Below are 25625 nucleotides of genomic sequence, written 5' to 3' on the forward strand. Positions count from 1 at the left end.
ATAATACTTGGGAGAAACCTTCAATTTAGGGACTTAAAAAGGCTAAATGCACCCTATGGATTGAAGTTTCAGTATAGTTTGTTATACTATTAAAGAGTAATATAATACAATAAGCAATATATAATATGAAATGGGTTTCTGATATTCTAATTTCTTGCTCAGTCTGAAATAGCTACAGTGCATTGTATCTTGGTTTCCCTTGTCTTTTCATCATGTTGGTTCTATTCATTTTTTCCCTGTCTCCTACATTGTGCCCAGGATGACTGCTAGTTTTAATCAGGATCCTTGTTATTAATTACAGAGAAACCTAAGCCTTGGCTTCAGCAATTGCTCAGAGTTCTGATCTCTTAAAAAAAAAAAAATAATAATCCTTACCAGCTATTGATGAAGAGGGTTTTATTGTGCCTTCCATTGATTAGAGATTAGGGGTGATTTCTTTTTCTTTTTGTGAAACAGAAATTCTCTGACTGTTTTAGAACATTTTCTGTTGTTGTGTGTATGTATGCAGCTGCTACCCTGCATACTTTATTTGACATAGCTTCTTTTTCATCTGCCTTCACACTCTTCCCCATTCTTGGCCCATGAGAGAGAGATGGTGTGGAATTTATCCACCTTGGGATTTATCCACTTGGCCTATTACAAGAAGAGTCAATTCCCAACTGAGTACGGACTAAACAGGATTTGTCACGAGCAGAGATACTGCATAATATTTGAGGAGCAACATGGAATGATTGCTTAATCTGTCCCTACAAGGATTTGTTTTCACACCCTCAGTTGTATATGCTATACATGTATCAAAGCTCAAGGAATTTTCCCTGCAAACTATCCTTCAGAGCCTGTTACTCTTACATGGGATGATTTATTTAGACTTGGTATCAGGTTTTTCAGCCCATGGCATTTTTCTGGCTGTCAAATTACTTACCATCAGGGCACCAACAGGAGCTTAAAGTTCATTGTTGTAGTTGGCACCTACTTAGAGTTAGACTAGCCACCTTTACATACTGCTGTAAATAGACTCTTACAATGGCTGTGTTTAATTATGCAGAAAACTTTATTTATGTATAAATACCTCCTTCTTTGGTGATGTCCAGTAAGTGAGTTTCCTGTAATTAGTATCAAATAATAAATCTTTTAAGTTATGTAGGAGTTTGGTAAGAGTAACCTTTAGCAGATAAACTATACCCATTGTTGAAAATTAATGTTAACAACCAGATTTGCCCATACAGAAATACACCCAAGGAACTCCATGGCTGGTTTTAACAGTCGTTGTTTAAGTGAGATCCTGTAAGACTAGAAGTGGCGTTGCAATTGTTTGAATACCAGGGAAAGCTGAAATTGGCATCTGCTTCTCTATTTCCAGCTTCTGTGTATCTTATTTCCCCTGGTTTGTTGCTGTTCAACATAATTATGAAGTCTTAACCATTCCAAGCATCTTTACTTGTTCTTCTGCTACTGAGGATCTACTCTGCCAAAAATATTTCCTTTGTTTTAAGGACTTCAATTAAATGGAATCTGGGTAGCTGGGGGATGATAGTAGGATCCCCTACAAGTCTAGTTCTATGGCTCAAATCTTAAAATAATGAAATGTCCTGTCCTTGGAGGAACAGATAATTCTACAAATCAGATAGCTCAGCTCAATGAGGACATCTTTTAAGAAGTGTATAGATTACTCTATGCCTCTTTCAGAGTTGTAGCCTGGGTTGTCCCACATTCCCAGCTATTGTTTCCGCTGTGACACACATGACAGATGACATTCAGATGCTCAACAGACTCCCATGGGCATACCCGGATTTTGACAGAACACAACAACATTTATAGTGAAGTCAGGTACAGAAATAATTTATAGTCAGCACAATTATTAAAGTGGTGTCAGTATATGTTGCTCCCTGTGGGCCCTTCAAAAGCCTGGATGTTAAGTATAAATAATTGATTTCACAGTAGCTGTGCCTTTATCCCCTTTTTATATCACACAGGAAAGAGAATAACATTTCAATGAGTAAGAATGACATAAAGATACAATTTTGAACTGTTCTAAATGGTTTATATTATTAGCTTTATTTCACAGACTTTGACACTCTATGATAAATAGCAAATTACTTGCTCCCACATACTTCACAACCAGTGAAGTTGAATTACTATTGATTTGAAACCTTCTGTGCTGGGGCTGAGAATTCAGTTTTGGCATTTATTCCAGAGGGTAGCAAACTCTTGGCACCTCGTTGAAGCTGTTAAAATTGAGATAATGACCTGACCTCACTGTGGATTAAATTAGATACTTTTTATTTATATACATTTACTTTTACTAAATACGTTAATAATTAAACCTTATTCTTTGCTTCATGTTGATACGCACATACACACATACACTTTCAGTTGTTCTTCTTAGAACCTCTGAAAGATATGCATAGTATGTATTTATCTGATTGATAGATAATGAAACCTAAGACTACCGTGCTTCACATTAAATGGCTTGCTTAAGCTGTCTCTTCCCATTCTAGTTTGAATATAACCCAGAAGACACTGCTAGCTGCTAGCTGTGTGCTCTTGTCATTTACATTGTTGAGAAGTGGAGGAGAATTTTTAGATCAGAAGTCATTAATACCTTTGCTTAATAATAATAAATAAGAAACTATTAAAATGAGTTACTATGGTATTAAAAAATAATTCATAATAGGTGATTGGACTAGAAGAAAAAGCAAGCAAGAAGAAAAGAGATAGGAATAAATATACATTTCTATATGTAAAGAAAGCTAATAATTAAGAATCACAGGAATTACTCCTGGGGCCAGTTTTGACACTGTTATTAATGGTCTAGATGAGGGCATTCACATTGAAATATCTCCTAAAAGTAGACTCTGATAAATTATTGACCTGACTTGCTTTGCTGACAGTTTCATCTTTCTTAAGGTAGAAGATGTTATAGCAGGGAATTGCAACTTTGGGCTTAATTTTAATCTCAAGGGAGAACTGGCTGAAGATGTGGTAGGGAAATCCACACCGAGGCTTTTTTTTTTTCTCTTTTTTGTCAAGACAACAGGTCTCTTGGACAAGATGAAGGTAGAAGTTGGGTGGCAGTACAGGAGATACATCAATTGATTGTTAAATCCAGAATATTAACTTATAAATTACCATCAACTTAGACATCTCAGAGGCCCAACCTTAACAAGGCATGGCCTTAGTCAAGATTTTTATCAATGTTATTACTATGTCATAGAAGTAACGTATCAGTTGTAGATGATAATGTAGCAGGAGGTGAATATAAATAATGCATAAATGAAAGAATTAAGACTTAAAACAATCCTGACAGGTTAAACTGCTGGGCCAAAACCACCATGATAAAGATTCATGTCCTAAAGATTTTTTTGTTGTTGTTGCTGATGGAATTATAAATTTGTTCAGTCTTCCTGGAGGAAAATGTAGAGATATACAACCAAAGCTGTAAAGTGTTTATGACTTTTAAACTGAGTATTCAACCTGAGAGACTTGGTCTAAGGAAATAATCAGGAAAACGTTTAATGGCAGACAAGCAAAACCAACAAAAACATTAATAATCAATTTATCAAAATATTGAAGTGCTAAGCAGTCATTAAAAATCATTAAAATTATGTGGCAAATACTGTTTATTGACATGCAAATGTGTTAATGATCAACAGATAAAAATGCCAGAGATGAAGATTATATAGTTAATTTTTATAAGATGAAGTTTATGTGTGTATATACATAGAAATATGTGAAAACAAAAGTGTCTGGAGGGGTATCTAGGAATAAGTTATTGGTTTTTGTAGCTGATAATTTTAGAAATGAGATTTTCTTCTTTATGCTTATCTGTGTCTTCTATTTTTGCATATCATATGTGTATTGATTGTATGATTGAAATAGTATCCTAAAAATTTAAGATAAAGGTGACTTCCATTTCAAACGAACATTTTTCTGAGTTATTTGGAGGATAAATGTTACCACCAGAATGATACAGCAACTAATATAAAGAGTATAATTAAATTGTATAAATAACAATAAAGTTTTAATGGGGGTTGGTGAGAGACAAGTGTCACAGAGCTGTAAACCCACATGTTCATGTGGTATTCCATTACAGAAGTCACATTTAAATAAGAACTATAACAATACACAGAAGTCAAAGGAAGGGAACTTGTCATATAAAGAAAAAAAAAATTAACTCAAAATGTTTAGCCACGGAATTGATAAATTGGGATCTGAAGAGGACAAGCCAGGTTAACTGTACTTAAATACTTGAAGGATAACAGAATGAAAGAAATTCAAATCATCTATGTGGAGCTTTGAATAGAAGACTTGAACAAATGAGCAGAAGATTCAAAGAAGTTATTCAGAAGAATTTCCTAATACCCAAAAAGCTGTGTAGCAGGCAACAGTAGAAATAAATGATTTCCCCACCATAGGTCTATCATTTTGGATCATCTCTGATGCAAATGATTGAAAACACTGCTCAGAATTGTTAATCAAAAGAAGAATTTATTGTCTGAGAAATAGCCAGCTTATTGTATGCTCAGTCATGCAGAGGCTAGACGCATGGATCTGATGATCCCCACAGGAACCACTTCTCCTTTCCTGTGGTTTCATTCTGAAAGCTCATGATGGCAGGATGGTTACAGTCCTTTAGAACTCTCATTCTCTATTTTACATTCAGGGGAAAGATCTTTATCATCAACAGTAGAGTGAAAAGTCCAGACTGGATCCTCCTTAGCCATAGTTTGCTCCTCTTCCTACTCCTGGACCAATTACTGTGGCCAGGGTGGAGGAGAGTTGTTTTACAACGTAAGCCAATCAGGGCCCACCATCCCCGCCCCCAACTGAGGATGGAGTCAAATTCTGGCATACAACCCCGGCTGAGGATTTGCAGGAGTGGTTTCTGAAAAGTAATTTAAGCTAATCTTTTATCAGGAAAATGGATGAGTAGACAATGAACTGCAAAAATGACAGATGTCTGTTAAAACTAGGATGACAAGTGTAACTGGATGATTTCTTAGGTTCTTTCCAATGCCAAGTTTCAATGGGGCTGAGATTCAATTTGCAGTTGGCAGTGAGAATTTCAGGGAGAAAAATATGAAAGGATATACAGAAGGAATTGGTGATGAACTCCAGGAAGATATTACCAGCCTGCAAGAGAATATGGAAAAGCAACACTGTTGACAGGCAAGGGTATTAAAGAGGGAAACAACTTACAATGTAGAAACTTCTCCATAGTTATAAGATTTGGAATTTTGAAAAATTGAGATTCTGTCAGTTAAAGCATTCTCTGTTTACTCATGTATTTTGTACAGTCACAATGTGGGATCTGTATGTTTCGCTCTTTGTATACCATCCAACCACACACACGCACACTCACACCTCTGCCTAGCAGTGTGCAAAAGAGAAAAAAGGCTCATAGATTATTTAGGTTTGACAAGTGCCTTTCAAAATTTATATGACCTCTGGAAGGTCATATGACTCATTCACACAGAGTAAATGGTTTTAATCAGATAATCAGATCACCAGCTCAGCAAAATTTCTTCTGTGAATTCTTACTTTTCCTTTGCAAGTGGGAGATGAGTAGAGGGGGACAGAGTTTGTGAGCAGATGGTGATTTGGGATGCACCTTGGGCAGCCAATAGACAGCTTAGATGTAGGAGAATGCAAACGGAGGATGGAGACCCATAAGTAGAGGCTCTAGAAAGATGATAACCAAGGCAATTTTGCCTAGAACCTGCTCAAGTTTCTATGGCCCAGCTAGAAATAATGAACATCTCTGTTACTCCAGGTCACTACAGCTTCTTCAATATCTTATCATCGAGTCCCTGCCTTTTTCTTCATAAAATATTAAGACACAAGGAAGAAGGAAAGAATACATAGATTCAGCCTGAACTGAAAGAGAGGAAGAGATTTTATTCATATGCCTGTTTCCTCTCCCTTTCTATTTTCCATGTTATTTCATGTTGTAGGTTGTAAACCCTGTGATTTGCCTTTTTTAGGATAACCACATGGCATCCCCCAGGAATACCAAGGGCAGAGCCCTTGTACAAAACCTTAGTTTATCTTAACTATATGTAAGTCTGGTTCCTGAACCTTAAAAGAGAGGAAATGGAACTAGAGATGGTCTAGGAAAGGACAGATAAAATGATCAGAGGGGTAAAAAAGGGTACTGTATGAGAGCAGATTAAATCAATGACTTTCTCCCAGACTGACCTCTGTTGAGTATGAAGGGCACAGCCAAGGTCAACAGAGACTAGATGACCTGCCCCAACAGTACCATAAACAGGGGGAAGCCTCAGGAGTTGAGGGTAGCTATGTTCATAGCAAGAATACATTTCTGCAACCCCCCACCCTTGGACAATAGTATAAACTAAATCATTTCACATAGGTTTTGATAAAGTTGTAGTTGGGAAAACCCACAATGAATTGTCCAAGCAAGCCATGTGATATTTATGAGTGCTCATTTCACTTTGGTTGTGGCTACCTTAAAATAGTGCTCTTCAAGTCTGGTTAATCATCAGACTCAACTGGAGGTACTTTTAAACTACCTATAAATTCCATAGCCCCATTTGAGACTTCAAAAATTAAAAAAAATTCTGAGAATAAGACCCCATAATTTATATCAATATTTTAAAGATGTTTGCAACTGATTCTGATGTTCATAGGATATTCATAGGATTTAACCTCTAGGAATTCTGGCCTAGAGGCTGACCCTGATGCCCTAAAGGCAGCACTGTGTGATGGGGAGATAGCTTGGTCTGTGGGATCAGGCAGACCTGGATTTAAATTCTGACTGCTGTATGTCACAGTGTGACTCGGTCAAGTTACCTCCCCTCTCTGAGCCTGAACCTTTCTCATAAGGTTGGATATTAAGGATCAGGCATAGTGATGCTGAGTAAATGTTAGCCTGTATATTCCCACCCCAACCTCCACAAAACCCTGGGCCAGTGGAATTGGGAATTGAAGCATGTTGATAGTTTTCATACATTCAAGTGTTTGAGAGTGGCAGAAGACAGTTGTATAGAAAGATGTGAGTGTAGACTTTCAATCTTTCCCCCTGTGCTCTAGCCCTTCTGTATTTCCAGTTACAGGAAGAAGAAAGAAAGAAAGAAGCAGTCTATGTTTCAGAACTGTCAGGTTCCATTTACTGGCTTCGTGGTGTTTTCAGATCATTTGTTGATACTTGGAGTTTTTGGTTCCTGTTGAGGTCTGTGCCTTTTAAGATTAGTTTATTGATACTTCTGTGAAATTGAAACTAAAGGGAAAAAATCAACGGGTATCTCAAAATGCGTGTGAATGCCTGTTGGGTCCATGTGCACTGATGCAGCTGGTGAGGAAACAGCAGATTCCACACCAAGTTGTAGTCAGGATTGCAGGAAATGAGCAGAGAGGAAAACCAAGGAATGGGAGGAAACAGAAGGGACTTCTCCAAGAGGTGTGTGCCCAATGAGGCCAATGCAAGTGTTCTGAGAAAAGAGAAAGAACAAAGAATGCTAGGCTTTTACTGAGCAGGCTGGAGAGGAATGTGTGTTCATCTGACATGGGAGTGGGGGGTCTCTGCACACCAGTGATCTGACTGAGCTCTGGTACCCCTGGGCCTTGCAGCCAGACTCTGGAACCAGGTCTGCCTTCTAGTAGTCTAGCACTAACCCCAGGATCTGGCTTCACCTGCCAGCAGGTAGGCAACAGTCCCAGAGGCTTTGAGACCCTAACTGCCCGCCAGTGGGTCAGCGCTAGCCCTGGGGCCCCCTAGAGTTCCACAAGCCATCTTGTGATCAGGCCCTTTTAAACAGCGGCCAGCAGCATCTGTGCAAGGCAGGACTTGGCAGCCAACCAAGCTAGAGGCCAACCAGGCTTCCAGACCACCCACACAGTGAGCCCACCACAACAGAAGGACCCACATAGTTCTCTTAGTTATTGCAGCTCTCTCAGGGGAAATCCTAGAACATATAGCTTGGGTGATGAGGGGAAGTATAGCTCCAGGATGCATAGGGTACCTCCTATAGGAGGAAACTTCTGGAAGGTTGAGAAACTTAACTAACCTCCCACAAACGTAGAAATACAAATGTTTTGGCTTTTAAGTAAATCATCCAAGGTTCTAAAACCACAAAAATTCTGAGATGGGAAGTCTCCATTCTAGTGCTCCACTGGTCATGGGGCTTCTGCTAGGTCCTGGGAATGCACAGATGTTTTCAAACCCCATTTCCTCGAATAGAAACTGGAGCCTATTATACAGAGTGAAGTAAGCCAGAAAGAAAAACACTAATACAATATACTAACGCATATAAATGGAATTTAGTAAATCAGTAAAGATAACCCTGTATGCGAGACAGCAAAAGAGACACAGATGTATAGAACTGTACTTTGTGACACTATGGAAGAGGGCGAGGGCGGGATGATATGGGAGAATGGCATTGAAGCATGTAAATTATCATTTGTGAAACGAATCGCCAGTCCAGGTTCGATGCATGATACAGGGTGCTCGGGGCTGGTGCACCAGGATGACCCAGAGGGATGGGATGGGGAGGGATGTGGAAGGGGGGTTCGGGAAGGGGAACACATGTACGCCCATGGTGGATTCATGTCAATGTATGGCAAAACCAATACAATATTGTAAAGTAAAAAATAGAGAAATAAATAAATTTAAATTAAAACAAAACAAAACAAAGACTTGCAAGGAGAGAGCTGCCTTGGGCTGAGCAGGAAGGATGGTGGAGGCAGTGAACCTGTGACACTGAATCTTCCCCAGGGCCACTCCAGAGGATGACGTGTCTGTGGTCCTGACCTTCTCTTTTCATCAACTCTTTTGGAGCCTCTGTTCTGCTGTTTCGATGGGGAATCTGTTTCTGTCTTAAGCCTATAACTAGTTGCCGAGGAAGACTCGTGCTTAACAGAATAGAGAACAGAGATGTTCCTGTTCTATTGTAATTGGGGTCAACACCCAGAGCACAGGTTGGAAGGTGCCAAATAGCTGTATTCCAAGAGCCGCCAGCTGGTGTGACTAGACACCTCCCAAACATCTTCCCCAGGAGAGGCTTTCTGAGAACCCAGGTGGAAACCTAGAGTTAGGAAATCAGCACATGTTTGAGAAACAGTTTCCAGTTTGAGTGGAAGGGAATGAGGTGGGAGAAAGGGTCTAAAGGAAAGTGGAGGGGTGCTTGAGTAGGTCATGCTTAATTTGGAAGAGAAGTAAGGAGCGTGTTGTCATTTGTCCTCTATTTTGAGCAAAGGAGTCTAGGCTTATTGTAGGTTTCTTTTAATTTTTCTTAATTATACCAGAGGTACATACGTGTATTCTTATTTTAGAAGTTAGACTATTAAAGGGAAAGATAAAATCTCTTTATCAGAATCCTAGACTAAATACATTGTATTGACCAAAAAGTTTATTTGGGTTTCTTCATAATATCTTATGGAAAAACTTGAAAGAACTTTTTGGCTCACTCAATATATGCATAAACATAGATCTACATCACACATATATACATAGATATAACATATGCATGTATATATGCACATAAATATGCAAATATAAAAGTATACCTAGACATGTGTGGGTGTGTCTGTATGTGTGTATACACGTGTGTGTATACATACATACACATATATTCACACACACACACACACACATGTCACTTCCAATAATATCTATAAGTGGAGCAGGATATACTAAGATACTGTGATATTTTTTTCCTAATGTGGCTTTCAGTTTGTCTTTCATATAGCAAATTATTATTTTTTAAAGTCTATTTGTGTTTCAGATGGAACAGAGAAAATAAAGCACATTGTTAAGAGCCTGGATTATGGAGCCATACTGCCTGGGTGTAGGCCTTGCACAGACTGTTAATGTTTCTATATTCCTCAGTTCTTCATCTGTAAAATTGGGTTGTAATAGAGTCTACCTCACAGGTTTTTTGTGGTAATTAAGTGAATTAACATGAGTAAACCACTTAGAACAGTGCCTGACATACTATAGGAGCTATGTAAATATTGCAAATAGATGAGGTTCATTCTTTATTACAGTAAATTCTAACATATAAAAATAACATATTTTATTTAGCAAATCTACTGATTGACATATTGACTCTTCTAATTTTGCTTTATTATAAACAATCCTGCCGTAAATGTTTGATTAACTTATAATGCATGTTTTTGGAACATGTGTTCCAAGTAGTCTGGCAAATGCTACTACTGCAGTGCACGGTTTTGAAATCACACTGATGCTAAGAATTTAATGTAACTTCTTTCTTATTTTCACTTGGGATCATTTTTCCTATCTCTGAAATGACTTGAGAGAAGCTGTATCCTAAAGATTTAATGAGGTGATGTTCCTTTTAGCTGTCAAGAGCTCCCCATTCTTACACTGATATTCTTTTGATTTGTTGATAATTAATCAGGAACATCAGTGGTGAAATGTCACCTAGATATCATTCCAACCCTTCGATCTGTAGCTTTAAAGGGAGAGTTTTCTCCCTCTCCGCTGGCCCTGTCATTGCCAAGCTTTCCTCTTATTAACCTTGAAGGCACACAAAACAGTCTCTCCTGTGATTTCATCATATCTCCCATCTAAAGAGATGCTATCACACTCTAAAAAAATAAATTAAAAGGACTGCATCACCCCCGCACAGAGGCAGGTCACAGGTTTAATTTTTTCTTTGCCCCAGCTATCACAGACAAGTCTTAACACACTTCACCATGGGTCTTATATCACATCAGTTTGCATTGATCATTTTCATTTTAAAAATTGTTTATGAAATTCTTTATTCTCATGAGGCCTGTCATATTTGAGCTTTATGGGAAAGGAGTTATCTGTATGTTTTAAAATATTTCTTCAGCTTCACAATGGTGATAACTTTATTAATCAAAATGGTGAAACAAATACTTTTATAAAATCTTTCCACTATCTCTGCCAGCTACACAGAGGGAAAAACCATCTTTGTCAGAAGTATATGGGGGAAAAAAAAACAATCCCCAGGTGCAGCTTTTTCAGAGGTTAACACATTTGCTGGCATGCAGGACTGATACCAGGCAAAGTGAGTTTGACGTCAGCATTCTGGCCTTTCTCTTCCATGGCCCCAAACCCCTTGATTCTTTTGGTTTACAAATATTCTCCTGTGTCTCTAATTCTTTTCAGCCAAATGTCTGTGCTCTCTCTACTACTGGAAATATTAGAGTAATGAGGCAGTGGAAGAATTTCCAGGGGAGGGCAACAAAAGAAAAAGATTATTGAGGGAGACACAGGGGCCAGAGCGTGATCTTGGCATGGGATCAAGGAGAGTTCAACTGAACTGATTAAATGGAACAGTTGTCAGCAGGAGACATTTGAGTAAATGCAGAGTTCTGTGTTACTTCCAGAGCATCAGACCCTAGGTTTGTGCAAAGATGAAGATCAAAGCAGACCAAGGAATAGTTTTTGGAGTAAGTTTGCAAATGAGAAGCATTCATGTTTGGGTTGGACTTTAATACAGGTCTATAGTACCAGGATCAAGCAGGTATCAAGTCTGCAAAAGGTAAAACTCAGGATAAAAGATAAAAACATTAGGGTCATGAGTGTCAAGGGTCAATTCTCAGGAGAAGGTAGATTTGTTCTATCATGGCAAATTGTAATGACAGGTTCTTTATTTCTTCAATCGGTTATGGAAGTAGGTTCCCATTCATCAATTTTTATGCAATTCTTGTGTTTTAAGGAATTCTAGAGAATTTGGGATGGACTTTTAATATTTTAGCCATTCTTGGTCACTGTTGTAACTGGTGAAACCCCTTCTGAAATACTTTGTTCTTGACCACCTCTGGCACTTTCTGTATACTGAATATTGGAAGCCTGGAAAACCACCCCCCAGAGAAATCCTTCAATTTTGTGGACAGCTGTCACTGTCCTTCTCCCCACTCTGAAGCTTCTAACATTACTGGAATGCTGATCTTTACTACTTCTTCCCACCTCAGGGCCTTTGGGTTAGAGTCAAGCCTCCTCATCTGTTGCATCATAGCCCTTTTCCAATCTGAGTAGCATCCTCCGTCCCTCCCCTTCTTGGAGGGAGGACTCCTTGGTTATCCTTTTCAGAGTCCCACAGCCTGGGTTTGCACCTTGACATTGAAAAAGCTATCAACACCTACCTAAAAGAAAATTCCTTTTCATTATTTTAATTGCTCAGAAATATATCAAATAATCTGTTAAGAACTCCCCTTATATATATATATATATATATATATATATATATATATTTGCCTCTTCAACTTTTTTCTGTTTGTAAGATAAGAGGGTTCTACTCTTTACCTGTATAGGTTTGTAATCAGGTAAAGGATGAGGGAATTCCATGGGGTTTTATTTATTTTTGTGTCTCTTTTTCATTTGACATAACACTGCACCTTCTAGCATAGCACGAAGAATAAATGTGATTGAGTTACTAGGGTTCCAGGAAAAAAGTCGTAAGGGTGGTACATGACAGGATGTGACTTATTTAAAGATTCCTAGAGGTCTAGTCTTGTGACTTTCTGAGAGTGGAAGGTTTTTAATCCCAGTATCCAGAGCCTCTTCTTCCCTGTGATGATTTTATCCAGAAGACCCTTCTGCCATTTCCTCTCTCAAGTCTGTTTCCATGTTTCCCTCACTTTCCTCATCCTCCCTTCACTTCAAGACAAATCTTCATCTTCCAATTCTCTCCCATCACTTGTAGGTCTTTATTTTGCATCTTCTGGTACATTTTAATTATTTTTTGGATAACATTCATGAATTTTTAAACAATAGACTGCCATTTCTGACATCCCAGGACATTTGCTTTTTATATTATTCCTGCTTTTATTTATGAAGCTCCTGACAAAAAGATGAATTAGAATGCTTTTTCCATATTAATGGAGATGTCTAAACCAACTTTGATCCAAATTAAAACAAAAAGGGTACTGGCTTATTTGAAAACTGAAAAGGCAAGCCATGAGTGCACCATGGGCAAATTTTAAAAATGTCTGTACTAAAACACCTGCTAAATAGGGCTTGGCCTAGTGATCAGAATTTCCATCATCATCCCATGTAATTTTGCCGTGGGCGGTATTTGGATCATACTTCATGAAGCGTCATGGTGTTTGCTGTTCTTACACAGATACTGTCATCTAGCTCAGTGAGCGTTTAAGCTAATCTACTCTGTTGTAGTGAAGAGGAAGTTACACTGTTAGATGAAGCATCCATAGTTCTATAGAATGTTCTTTTTAGTAAACTTAGAAAAGATTGTTTACAGTGTATTGAGCTAAATGTGGAAGACACCAAACATTGATGTTTGAAAGAACTGATCTCACTAGCAATTTTAGGTGTTTGGCAAGTTATTTAACTTCTTCCAGTATCCACTTCCTTATCAGTAAAAATAGTACATGCTTTAGAAGGTTGCTGAGAAGATAAAATGCATCAGCATGCATAAGGAACTCGTTCATGCTTTCTAGCACATAGTGGGATTTCTGCAAATAACATCTATAATTAACTTTGTTGCTTATTTTGTAACTTCCATTTCTATAGTGGAATATAACTTTGGGTGCATATGTGGAAACCTGCATGCACATTCACATACAGAAGGAGGGGTAAGAGAAGAGGTAGAGACAGGGAGGGAGAAAGTGAGAGGGAAAAGGAGGAAAAGAGGGGCTGCTTTTGGAAACTCCAGTCTCAAGGGTTACATATCTTACCAGGCAAAAATTCTATGTGACTGTGACTATTTTAGGTACTTAAATAATATAAATGTATATGAGTGTAATTTGAGAATGAGGGGACATTAAAGCTAGGAGTACCTGTGAATTTTATCTATGTAATAAGTACTTTCATCTTTTGATTTACTCCTCCATCTAGTAAGAGATTCTTTCCCATTGCTTCTTTCTTTAGAGAGAGTCCTATACTTCTTTTCCTCCATCGTGGAGGTGCTCACATATGTGTATTTAAAATCATTTTACATGAAAAATTTGGAAAATACTTTCACACAGCTCTAAAACTACAACTTTAGGATCATCCAAGAATGAGTTCTATTTCTCTGTCTGTGCTATTGGGAAACCTCTGTTTGCATCAGTGCCCTACAATATTATTTGACTTTTATGAACTTAAAAGAGGTAAAATATATATATAAATATATATAAAATATATATAATATATTCAAGTAAATATATATTATATATTATACATATTATTTATATATAAATATGTATTATATATATATATATATATATATATATATATATATATATATATAAGCCTGAAAAAGCATTAACAAAATTGAGGTATAAAGCAGTCATTGAAGTGACCCAAAATAGGTTTATGTGGATTCCTTTTCACTTGGTTTCATTTCTCTCAATCAACAAAAGCAAATATAAAAATTACGATAGAAGTTGGAGACTGTTAGAATCCATGGGAGAAACACAGCCATAGATTGAAGACCGAGACTGCCCTGGGAAGGTCATTCTGAAACACAATGGAATTGAGTATGCCACCTCATTAGTCAATACCATTTTTATGTTGGGAAAAGTAAACGCAGAACATATCCAAAGCAACCCCATGACATCTTAGAGGTGATGAGAACAAAGATTTCACATTTCCCAATAGAGTAAAACTCTCTGAGCTCCTGAGTTGCAGTTGCTCAGTTCTCTTAACCAAAGAGACCGTCCCCTCAATCCTGTTGCCTCTCCTTCTGTCCTCTTTGTTGTGATTCTCACTTAATCAATTCCGGTTATTCCAGTGAGGATGCTAAATTGAAAGTCCTGGGATGGTGTCTCGTTTATCCATAAGCCAGGTAGTGCTACCAGGGCCCAGGTTGTGGGCTCCATTCTCCTGTGTTCTTGGGCTCCGACCCACAGAGGCTGAACTATTAATGAGCAGGACTCAGTCTCCCTGGCTCACTCAGACCTTGTCGCCTCTCCTGAGACTGCCAACAAGAGAAGCAATTAGGGCCGATCTGGCGGTGGTTGGCTGCTTTTTAAAATAGAAACCATCTCAAAATCCATCTACAATGCTTGCCTTACTTTTAGCTTCCTTACAGACTGCAGAGAGCCATTCGGTGACAATACTGAGAATTACCCAGATTATCCGTGGAAGCCTGTAATAGTCCAATTACCAACACTTGTTTGCAGTCTATTGTGAACTTCCTCTGAAGTCAGGAAAGGATACGCCACAGTAGGGATGCGGGGGGTTGGGGGAGAAACAGGGAGAGAGAAAGCTGTTTTGAGGATGAAATTGTTTCCATCAGTAACTCAAGACTACAGCAGATTCGGTGACTACCAGAGGCTCTGATGTGTTTTAATAACCTTTACCATTGTGGGGAAATGGCTTTTCCATAGGCTGTGGAATCTCCCACTAACCCTGTGTTCATTATATGTTTGCTGTATTGACTTGATGGAAACTCAGCAGGTTTTTTTTTTTTTTCTGAAGGTCTTATATTTCCCCCTTCTGAATTGGATAATACTAGGACTTCTAGGAAACTCTAAACAATAACTGACAACTAATGTGCTTATCTGTCACCCGTTTTAACACTTTGAATAGCATTTCCTTGCTTTCCATTTAGAGAAATGATGGCCTGATTCATAATATACTAGAAAGTGAGGCTAAAATGTTATGATTATTAAAAGTTCCATCCTTCAGGGGAAAAAAAAAAAGCAACCAAAATGTATTTTTCTTCTGAGCACATTTTCCCTCATTAATTCAAAAAAGGATTATGTAGATATCTACTAAGCTTCCCTTGTGGTAAAGAATCCACCTGCAATGCTGGAGACCTGGGTCCGATCCCTGGATTGGGAAGATCCCCTGGAGAAGGGAAAGGCTACCCACTCCAGTATTCTGGCCTGGAGAATTCCATGGACTCTATGGTCGATGGGGTCACAAAGAGTTGGACATAACTGAATGACTTTCACTTTCAGTAATCTACTAACTGCTTCATTTCCATAATAAAATAATTGATATTCTCCCTTTTCTTCTTTTTTAAGTAGAACTATTAATATGCTATTATTTGAAGTCTATGATCTTCTTACGTACCTCTAGCTGTCTGGTAATAAATCAGGTGACATTGTTCATGGAGACAGAAGATGCCTTCTCAGCTTCACTCAGAATTCTTCAGAACCCTTAGTCTTATCCATCAATTTCTGCGCAGATAAAGGAACCATATGGGAAAACCTTTTCATTGTTTTTCCTCTGCCAGGCCCATGTTTACATTCAAACTTCACCTTTTAAAACTGTGTCTAAATATTTCTCTTATACTCAGTATCTTTTAAATTACAGTATGAACATATAGGCAGACCATCATAACTATATTTCTAGAATACTGGAAATTGTGCAATTATGCCTGTAAACCATTTGCTCATCTCTTCCTTTTAAGAGCATCTGTGTTTCTCTGTGATGGCTCCTTCAGTAGTTTATAATTTTCATTTTGGAGCATTCTGTACCCTAGACCATTTATATATTGGGCAATGGCAGCTGCATCTCCACAGGATTATATTGAAAGATCTTAGGTTCTGCCAAGAAATAACTTGAAAGGAAGGTGGAAGGATGCACGTGCATGTGTGTGTTTATGGAGGTGTTTGTGTGTTAATTAGGATGTCAACTTACATCACTCTTATTGTTCCATCAGTCATCATGCTGCTTACAGTTCCCTGCTGGCTGAGGTTCCCTCTAGTTACTCTGACACCATACTTTAGAAACAGAAATGCTGGTGGTCCTGGATTTGTTTGCTTTTGAATGCCTCCTGAGAAATCTGTATGTAAGTCTAGAAGCAACAGTTAGAACTGGACATGAAACAACAGACTGGTTCCAAATGGGAAAAGGAGTACGTCAAGGCTGCATATTCTCACCCTGCTTATTTAACATATATGCAGAGTACATCATGAGAAATGCCAGGCTGGATGAAGCACAAGCTGGAATCAAGATTGATGGGAGAAATATCAATAACCTATATGCCGATGACACCACTTTTATGGCAGAAAGCGAAGAAGAACTAAAGAACCTCTTGATAAAAGTGAAACAGGAGAGTGAAAAAGTTGGCTAAAAATTCAACATTCAGGAAACTAAGATCATAGCATCCGGTCCCATCACTTCGTGGCAAATAGATGGGAACACGATGGGAACAGTGAGAGACTTTATTTTCTTGGGCTCAAAAAAAAAAAAAAAAAATCACTGTAGATGGTGACTGCAGCCATGAAATTAAAAGACACTTGTTCCTTGGAAGAAAAGCTGTGACCAACCTAGAGAGCATATTAAAAAGCAAAGACATTACTTTGTCATCAAAGGTCTGTCTAGGCAAAGCTATGGTTTTTCCAGTAGTCATGTATGGATGTGAGAGTTGGACTATAAAGAAAGTTGAATGCTGAAGAATTGATGCTTTTGATCTGTGGTGTTGGAGAAGACTGTTGAGAGTCCCTTGGACTGCAAGGAAATCCAACCAGTCCATCCTAAAGGAAATCAATCCTGAATATTCATTGGAAGGACTGATGCTGAAGCTGAAACTCCAATACTTTGGCCACCTGATGCGAAGTACTGACTCATTTGAAAAGACCCTGATCCTGGGATAGACTGAAGGTGGGAGGAGAAGGGGGCGACAGAGGATGAGATAGTTGGATGGCATCACTGACTCGATGGACATGAGTTTGAGTAAGCTCGGGGAGTTGGTGATGGACAGGGAAGCCTGGCATGCTGCAGTCCATGGGGTTGCAGACAGTTGGACACAACTGAGCGGCTGAACTGAACTGAATGAATTTGTTGTTCATAGAGAAGGAGATTCCTCTGCCAAAGTTACAAATCTTCATGTTATAAGACTCGGGGAAAATAGAATTTTACACATTTTAGTGGGTCAAATAATGATCAGCCAAAGACAGCAAGTTCTAATTCCTGAAATTGGTAAATCTTCTTGTATTAATATTTTAAAAAAGGGTCTTTGAAGATGTAATGAAGTTAAGGATCTTAAAATGAGGGAACTGCTCTGGTTTATTCTGGTGGGTCCTAAATGCCATCACAAGCGCCAGCAGCTACTTACAAGTGTCCTTGTAAGACAAAGGCAAAGAGCTGTAACAGACAAATGCAGAGAAGGTGGTGTGAAGACAGAGACGGAGGAGGAGTGGTGGGGCCACAAGCCCAGGAATGCCAGCCTCCTCCACCAGAAGCTGGAAAAGGCAGGGAAGAATTCTTCCCTAGAGTCCCAGACAGGGTGCCCTGGTCAATCTGGACTTCTCAATCAGTTTTGGAGGCCAGAATAAGTTTCTAGTGTTTTAAGCCACCAAGTCTGTGGTAATTTGTTACAGCCGCATCAGGAAACTAATATGTAGGTTAGGCAAAAGAAAATACTGGATATAATATCTTATAAATAATATGCCTCACAGACATTAAATTATTAACATTCTCTAGGATTTTTATCAGCACCACTCTTTGACATTACCACCCATCTCTTGATTCTACAGCTGCATTTTCAATACTGTAGCCTCTAGTCACATGTGACTATTAAATAATTGAAATGTTGCTACTAGGATTGAGGAATTGGATTTTTAATTTAGTTTAATTTTAATTAAATTAAATTTTTAAAGCTTGCAGTTGATTCTGTTATTGGAAAACTTGCAATTATGCTTGGAACATTTTAGATATGTGAATGTACTTTTTCAAGTGTAAATTTTATCAACTGTAAAATACACCAGGTATTCTCAATGAACAGTTAATATCCAGGTTGAGATGTGCTATAAGTATAAAATATATACCACATTTCAAAGACTTATTATGAAATAAATAAAAAATATACTACTGATAATTTTTTAAATTGATTATGTGTTGAAATGGAAGTACTTCAGATAATTGTGTTAAATGCAATATATTATTAAAATTCCCTTTTACTTTTTTAGTTTTTAACTAGAAAATCTAAAACTATATACATACAGCACATTATATTTCTTTTGGACCATGTTGCCTTATTGGGTGACCCAGTCAACTAGTCCTAGCAATAAATCTCATTTCCTATAGCTTATGGACCAAAGTAGGGGTTCCCAAGTGGCTCAGTGGTAAAGAATCCACCTGCCAATGCAGGAGACGCAGGAGACATGGGTTTTATCCCTGGGTCAGGAAGATCCCCTGGAGGAGGAAATGGCAACCCGCTCCAGTATTCTTGCCTGGATAATCCAGTGGATAGAGGAGCCTGGCAGGCTGTAACCTTGTGGTCACAAAGAGTCAGACACAACAGACACTCATGCACGCACCATGGACCAAAATATTTACCACTTTTCCATTATATTGACGGACTATGATCATATCTCCATTCTCATGGATTGTAAACTTATTTGCCTTTTTGAATTAAGGAAATCATGTTTGGAACTAGAATTTAAAAATAAATACTCAACATACCTTCACTCATTGCATAGCATATGAAAGGAAAATAATTCGAGATCACAAGATGGTGTTCTTGATAGTTTTCCTCTGAGGATGTTTACAGGGTTTGTTAAGTAGATATTGTGTCGTGAAGCAATCGAGCTTCCAGATCTTTGGAAAAAAAAATTCTAGTCCCTTTTCACATATCTCTTAATAGTTCTATGTGAAACAGCAACAGTAATATTTTATCTTTTGTGCTTCATGGATCTTTTTAATTACTTAAAAAATAGCATTGGGTACTTGTGTAAATAAATTTATTTAAATTTATTTAAATGTCATTCACTTAAGAAATGCAATCATATTTCTAATTTCTCTACTGTTACTCAGGATATATGTTTTAAAAATTACTGCTTTTATACAGTTGTCATAGTGAAAAATAACTTGGTATAATTGTAATGAAAGGTTTTTTTTTTTTTATCTTCTCCTCTATACTGGATTTTTGTGTAGCTGAAAACTATAAGCAATAAACAACACTTGAAAAGAGAAATCCCCTCATACTTAGTATTTGAGAGCAGTTCAGTTTGGCTTTGCTTCTTTCTCCTCTTGACTTTTTCAATTAATGCATGTTCTCCCATGAGTCCCTCCCACAGCACCACCACACCCACCCAGATTCTGCTGGCTTCAGAAGAGACCTAAAAATTGAACTTAAAAGTGTATCACTCACATCACAAAAGCTACAGGAGCTATATAGGAGTTAATGATTCCCTTATTTCAGAGATGATGAACAGTTTAGAGTCAGACTAGGACTAGAACAAAGGGTCTTTTGATATCACATCTAATTTTCTTTCTGCTAAATCATATTTTTCTAGTACGAATGACCTGACAATGCCCTGAATGTTCTGTCCTTACATGATCTCCTTACTTCCAAAAGAATCTGATCAAAAATGAAAGGCCAGTCATTGTGAAAATTATAAATTGGTGGGGGTTGCTCTGACATTAGGTTAGCTGTGGACATCTGCTGAATTTTCAGCGTACTCTCTGCTCACTCACCCCTTATACTTTACCCAGAATGTTTGCTGTTAAAATAAGGTCATGATTGTAAGGCAGATGCCCTAGAACACAGTTCCTACAGTTGTAGTTGCTGTGTCCAGTGGTATTTATTAAGTCCCATGTAATATTTCTAAGAGGGTAAGTAAACTCTTCTTAAAAATTAAACATTATTTAACATAGCATCCCAGCTTTCAAAGCTAAATGATCATTACTTGATTTTATGCATTCTGGTAATATAGCAGTATTTAAGGTACAATTTGAAGGAAAAAATAATACCTAATTCTGTATTAGTACACTTTTAATCACTTTCAAAGTATCGCATATTCCATATCTTAGTTTCCAGTGTTTGTGCTTGTAAACTTCAAAGCTATATATTGTCCTTCTCTACATGTTTTCTTCTTTCCACTTTTTTCCTAGATTATATTTGATGTCTTGTTTGTTCTAATGACCCAATTGTTGATCCACATGCAGAGATCTTACCACAGGGGGTATATAACTGAAGTAGTGTAGTATGTGTATGTTCATGATGACTTAACCAGGACAAGCACACATCGCCAAAGGTGTTCGAATGGCTCCAGATACTTACTGGTCTGCACTTGTATCTACATCCTTGGGCTAGTTACCTTTCTGAGCTTTGTATGTCTAGTTTGGAAAGCTAGGCTCATTCTAGGATTGTCTGCCTCATGGAGTTCTGAGAAGAATATGGGATAGGATATTCATACATATTGTAAAATACACTGTAAAACACTACTAATTGCATTAAGGACTCTCTTCTAATAAGATATTAAAAGCAAATGGGAAGAGAAGTAAGGAGGAATGAGGGAATGATAAGAACTAAAGAAATAAGTGATGGGGAGGACCAGTGACTTAGGAAGAGCCAGGATTGTGGGGGCAGTGTGGATTCTTTCCTTCAAAACTTGGAATTTCAGCCCACTGTGTGTGGCTGTGAAAAATGTACTGGGAGTTTTCTCACATATTGAAGAAGCAGGCTTTGATAGAGGGGTTGGACAGTGACACTAATCTTATTCTTGGCATTATTAAAAAAATTATGCATGCATGCCCATGCATTACAGTCATACGGATTATCACTATTGTTGTCAAAAGATGTGTATGGGAGTTTAGGTTGAATGCAGCTTGTATTCACTGGGCAAGGGGGGTCTTGTAGATTAAAATGGAGGGCTGTCTGTGACAGGTGATTCTGGAAAGCAACTGTTTCAATTGTTTAAATATCTTGATATTCCATAAAAGTCCTTTATTTTTATGTGTAAGGTTCAGGTAAAGAATAGAGGAAACAGAAAGAATTACTTACTTCAGTTGCAGGGTTGATATCCTGTGATAAACATTTGTGGGGATTTTTGAATTTGCTGTTTTGAATCCTAATAATTTAGTGGTTTCCACATATAATTTTATATTTCTTTTGCTGTTTTCATTAATCATTTGTTGTATCTTTCTCTTATTCTCTTTATAAAGTGTATTTCCATTTATTCTCCATTCTAGTCAGTTACCTCTTTAGTCATTATGCCAGATGACCTCTGAAGGTAGCCGTAAATGAACATGTAAACATGACATGTGAATAGAAGTAGTTCTGTCTAATATTTCCTTTCCACAAAGTTTTCTGCAAACCAATAACTAAAGCTTTTTGCCCTTTTCAAACCCTCCAGTCCTCAGGAGGTTATTTTCAGTGAAGTGGTGAGAAGGAAGAGTTCAAATAGGATTGATTTAATAGAGCTATGATGTGAAAAATCTCACAACAGTCTGTCTGAAATGGCCAATCATGGAAGCATTAAAATCAGAGTGGAGAAGGAAGCTGAGGCATCCCAAAAGGCATCCGAATTAAAGAATGACAGCAGCTTGACATTCCTGTATAGAGAAATGAAAGTATTACAGGACAAGAAATAGCCAGACACATTTGAGGAAATCATCATCTGTGAGCTACAAACAACCTCAGCCATAAATTTAAGGCAGGAAAATGTCCCCACTATTCTCCTGCAACCAATGACCCAAGAAATTAAAAGAAAACCTTCATATTTATTTTATTTATCTATTTCTTCCATGAGATCTATTTTCTCTTCCTTATCTGTATTCTATTCCTATCCTCACAAAATTCTACTCTCTTTAATATTTTAATGATGTGTTTGGTTTCTTTCTTTGTGCTATTATGGGCTTCTCTAGTGACTTAGACAGTAAAGAATCTGCCTGCAATGATGGAGACCTGGGTTTGATCCCCAGGTTGGGAAGATCCCCTGGAGAAGGGAATGGCTACCCACTCCAGTATTCTTGCCTGGGAAATCCCATCAGAGGACCCTGGCAGGCTACAGTCCATGGGGTTGCAAAGAGTTGGACACAACTCAGCAAGTGACACTTTTTTGTGTCATTAACTACTCTCAAAGAGTATTGTTTATATATATATATACTCTTTAAACCTGCTTATCAGGGCATGGCAAATCTTAGAAAGGGACTTTCTAAAAGACTATAGAAGTCACCCAGTATTCAGAGGGGATTGGCTCCAGGACCCCACCCCCATATCAAAATCCTTAGATGCTCAAGTCTGTCATGTAAAATGGCATAGTATTTGCATATAACCTACACACATCTTTCTAGATACTTTAAAATCATCTCTAGATTACTTATAATACCTAATTCAATGTAAGCACTATGTAAATAGTGGCCAGCATCAGGAAATTTAAGTTTTGCTTTTCAAAACTTTCTGGAATTTATATATATATATATATATATATATATATATATATATATATATAGAGAGAGAGAGAGAGAGAGAGAGAGAGAGAGAGAGAGAGAGAGAGAGAGAGAGTTTGCTTATTTTTGTTTTTTGATCCGTAGTTGGTTGGTTGAATTCAAGAATGTAGAAACCTCTGAGTAGAGAGGGCCATCTATACTGCCTCACAAGTATGGCAGTAATGAAAACTAGCATGCAGGATTGCAGCTCACTGAAATACAATATGAAATAACTAAATAAAATGCTAGCAGTGCATCCTGCTTGAATTGTGAGAATAGACAGTATTGGTGCTTACCTCTGTACCAAGATCTCTTATCCCAATAAGGCAGATCTGGAAACTTGGTTATCACTGGCATGACATCCATTCATGAAATGTTCAGGAAATTGCTTTGCAAATATGAATTCAAGCTTCAGCAATATCTTTATTATTACATATTTATGTGTGTATATGTACACAAATATAGGAAATGACTTCAAGCATAAAAAAAATAAATAGGTATAATCTCATCACTTGGAGAGAACTACAGCTTTTCTGATGTTTAGCTTTACAATCTATATATACATCAGTATATCTTCTTTAAAAAGAAGGTGGTGTAATATGCACTTTGATTTATAACGTACTTTGTCTAGAGTACATTGAGACATGAAGGAAGGAGTTAGAGGAAACGTGTATACAGATCTTTGAAGTGTGTCTGTGACTGAAGCTGGGAAGTAGGTTGGAGGAAGAGGGAAGAACTGAAGGATGGTTGTCTGTGAGATGGTGAGAATGAATAGGATCCACAGAAACTATGGGCCTTGGTGGAATGAGGGCCACCTCCTCTGTAGTAGCAATAGCAAGAAGTATATTTGCAGTGGGTTTATAAATAAATAAATGACAAGAAAGTGAATAAAGTTTGTTTCAGTGATTTATCCTTGTCTTCTCTAATGAAATCCAAGGGCAAATCTTCAATTAATTGAAAATGGAGAAGAGAATGTAGGTGTTTTGAGGAAAGAAGAGAATATATGAAAGTTTTTTTTTTTTGGTAAAGAAAAAAGGGTGAATTGTCTAGTATACTATGCTTGGATTGCCAGACAGTATTGAGCTCCTATTTGAAGTTCATGATCATACAGTTCAAAGGAAACCAGTTGGCTTAGCTTTTTAGATGCAAGTACAGAAAAGGTGAATTGTATACGATTGACCCTCAAATAGCGTGAGTTTGAACTACGCATGTCCACTTAAACATGGATAGATTTTTTTTCTTTCAGTAAATTCTACATCATGCACTACATCATCCATGGTTAGTTGAATCCTCAGGTGTGAAACAGTAGATATGGAGAGCTGACTATGGGACTTGAGCATGAGTGGGTTTGGGGTTTTGGTATCCACAGTGGCTCCTAGAACCAATCTGCGGATACCAAGGAAGGAGTTCTGTCAGAGCTGGAGTTTTGCCAGATGACTATAACAGAGGAAGCTAAGAGCATTTATGAGATAATATAAGTAATCATAGAAAAACAGGAAAGTAGAGACAGAGGAGGATAAATGGGATATCTTGGAAATCAAAAATTTGTTGCAGCTGGATTACCAGAGCAAATTGGCGGGGGAAGAGTTGAGTAGTCAAATATCAGAATGTTGAAAACTGAGTTTCCAATGAGCACAAAGTGCACAGGGTGTCCTTGACCATGTACTTGAATTGATGGGAGGCCATAGAGGAAAATGAAGACTTGAAGGAAAGGAGAAGCAAATTTAATGATTCATGAATGTGAACATTAAACTCACTGTGAATAATGGCAACCATTGTGGTGAAGAGGAGCTATATGGTAAAGTTTTTTGAGGAAATAAAGAAAGTGACAAGAGATATGGAGACAACTGCAGCACATAGGGTAAGACTGTAATTTATCAAGATGATGTGCATTTTAAAGGAGCAGTGGTTTTTGTGAGGGGAGGGGTGGTAATAGTCTGGAAGCCACAAGGGGAAGCAAGAAGGGACACTAATCTCACTTTCTGACCCTAACATAATAGAATGTATAAGAAAACACAGTCACTACTTGAGAAGGTTAGAAAATAAATTTTGTTCTCAGAGAATTTAGGTTAGGGTCAACTAACATAAAGTGGTAAAGGGAATGTTCTGAGAAATAAACAAGAGAAAGATGGTTGGGGGAGTGAAGAGGTGGGAAGTTATTCTGAATTGGAGATGAGCAGAAAAATAGGGAGATGGGTCTAGGTCAAAACAAATGTCCAGACAGATCTAGGTTACTAGTGGTGACTGAGGCAAGCAAGGGTAAGAGGCATTGAATCTGAGACAGTGTTCACAGGACTGTCACTCTGAGTACAATGGGACTCCTTAGGCTGTAGAGCCCCTGAAGAAGGGGAAGGGCTGAGCTCGTGCAGACTCACTTCATCTTTTTGTGAATGGGCTTCCCCATAAAGTTTTGTTTAAAGAGCATGTCATATGGCTTTAAACAATTTTAAAAACTACTGTCCCAGTCCATCCCTCATCAAGCGTAATCTAGACAAATCCCTACATATTCAAAAAAGGAATAGGTGAATTTTTTTTTTCCCACTTTCCCTTTCACGCTGAAATG

The sequence above is a fragment of the Giraffa tippelskirchi genome, chromosome 2 (assembly GCF_054371585.1).
Source record: "Giraffa tippelskirchi isolate mGirTip1 chromosome 2, T2T-mGirTip1v1.2.pri, whole genome shotgun sequence".
In the NCBI taxonomy this organism is placed as follows: Eukaryota; Metazoa; Chordata; class Mammalia; order Artiodactyla; family Giraffidae; genus Giraffa; species Giraffa tippelskirchi.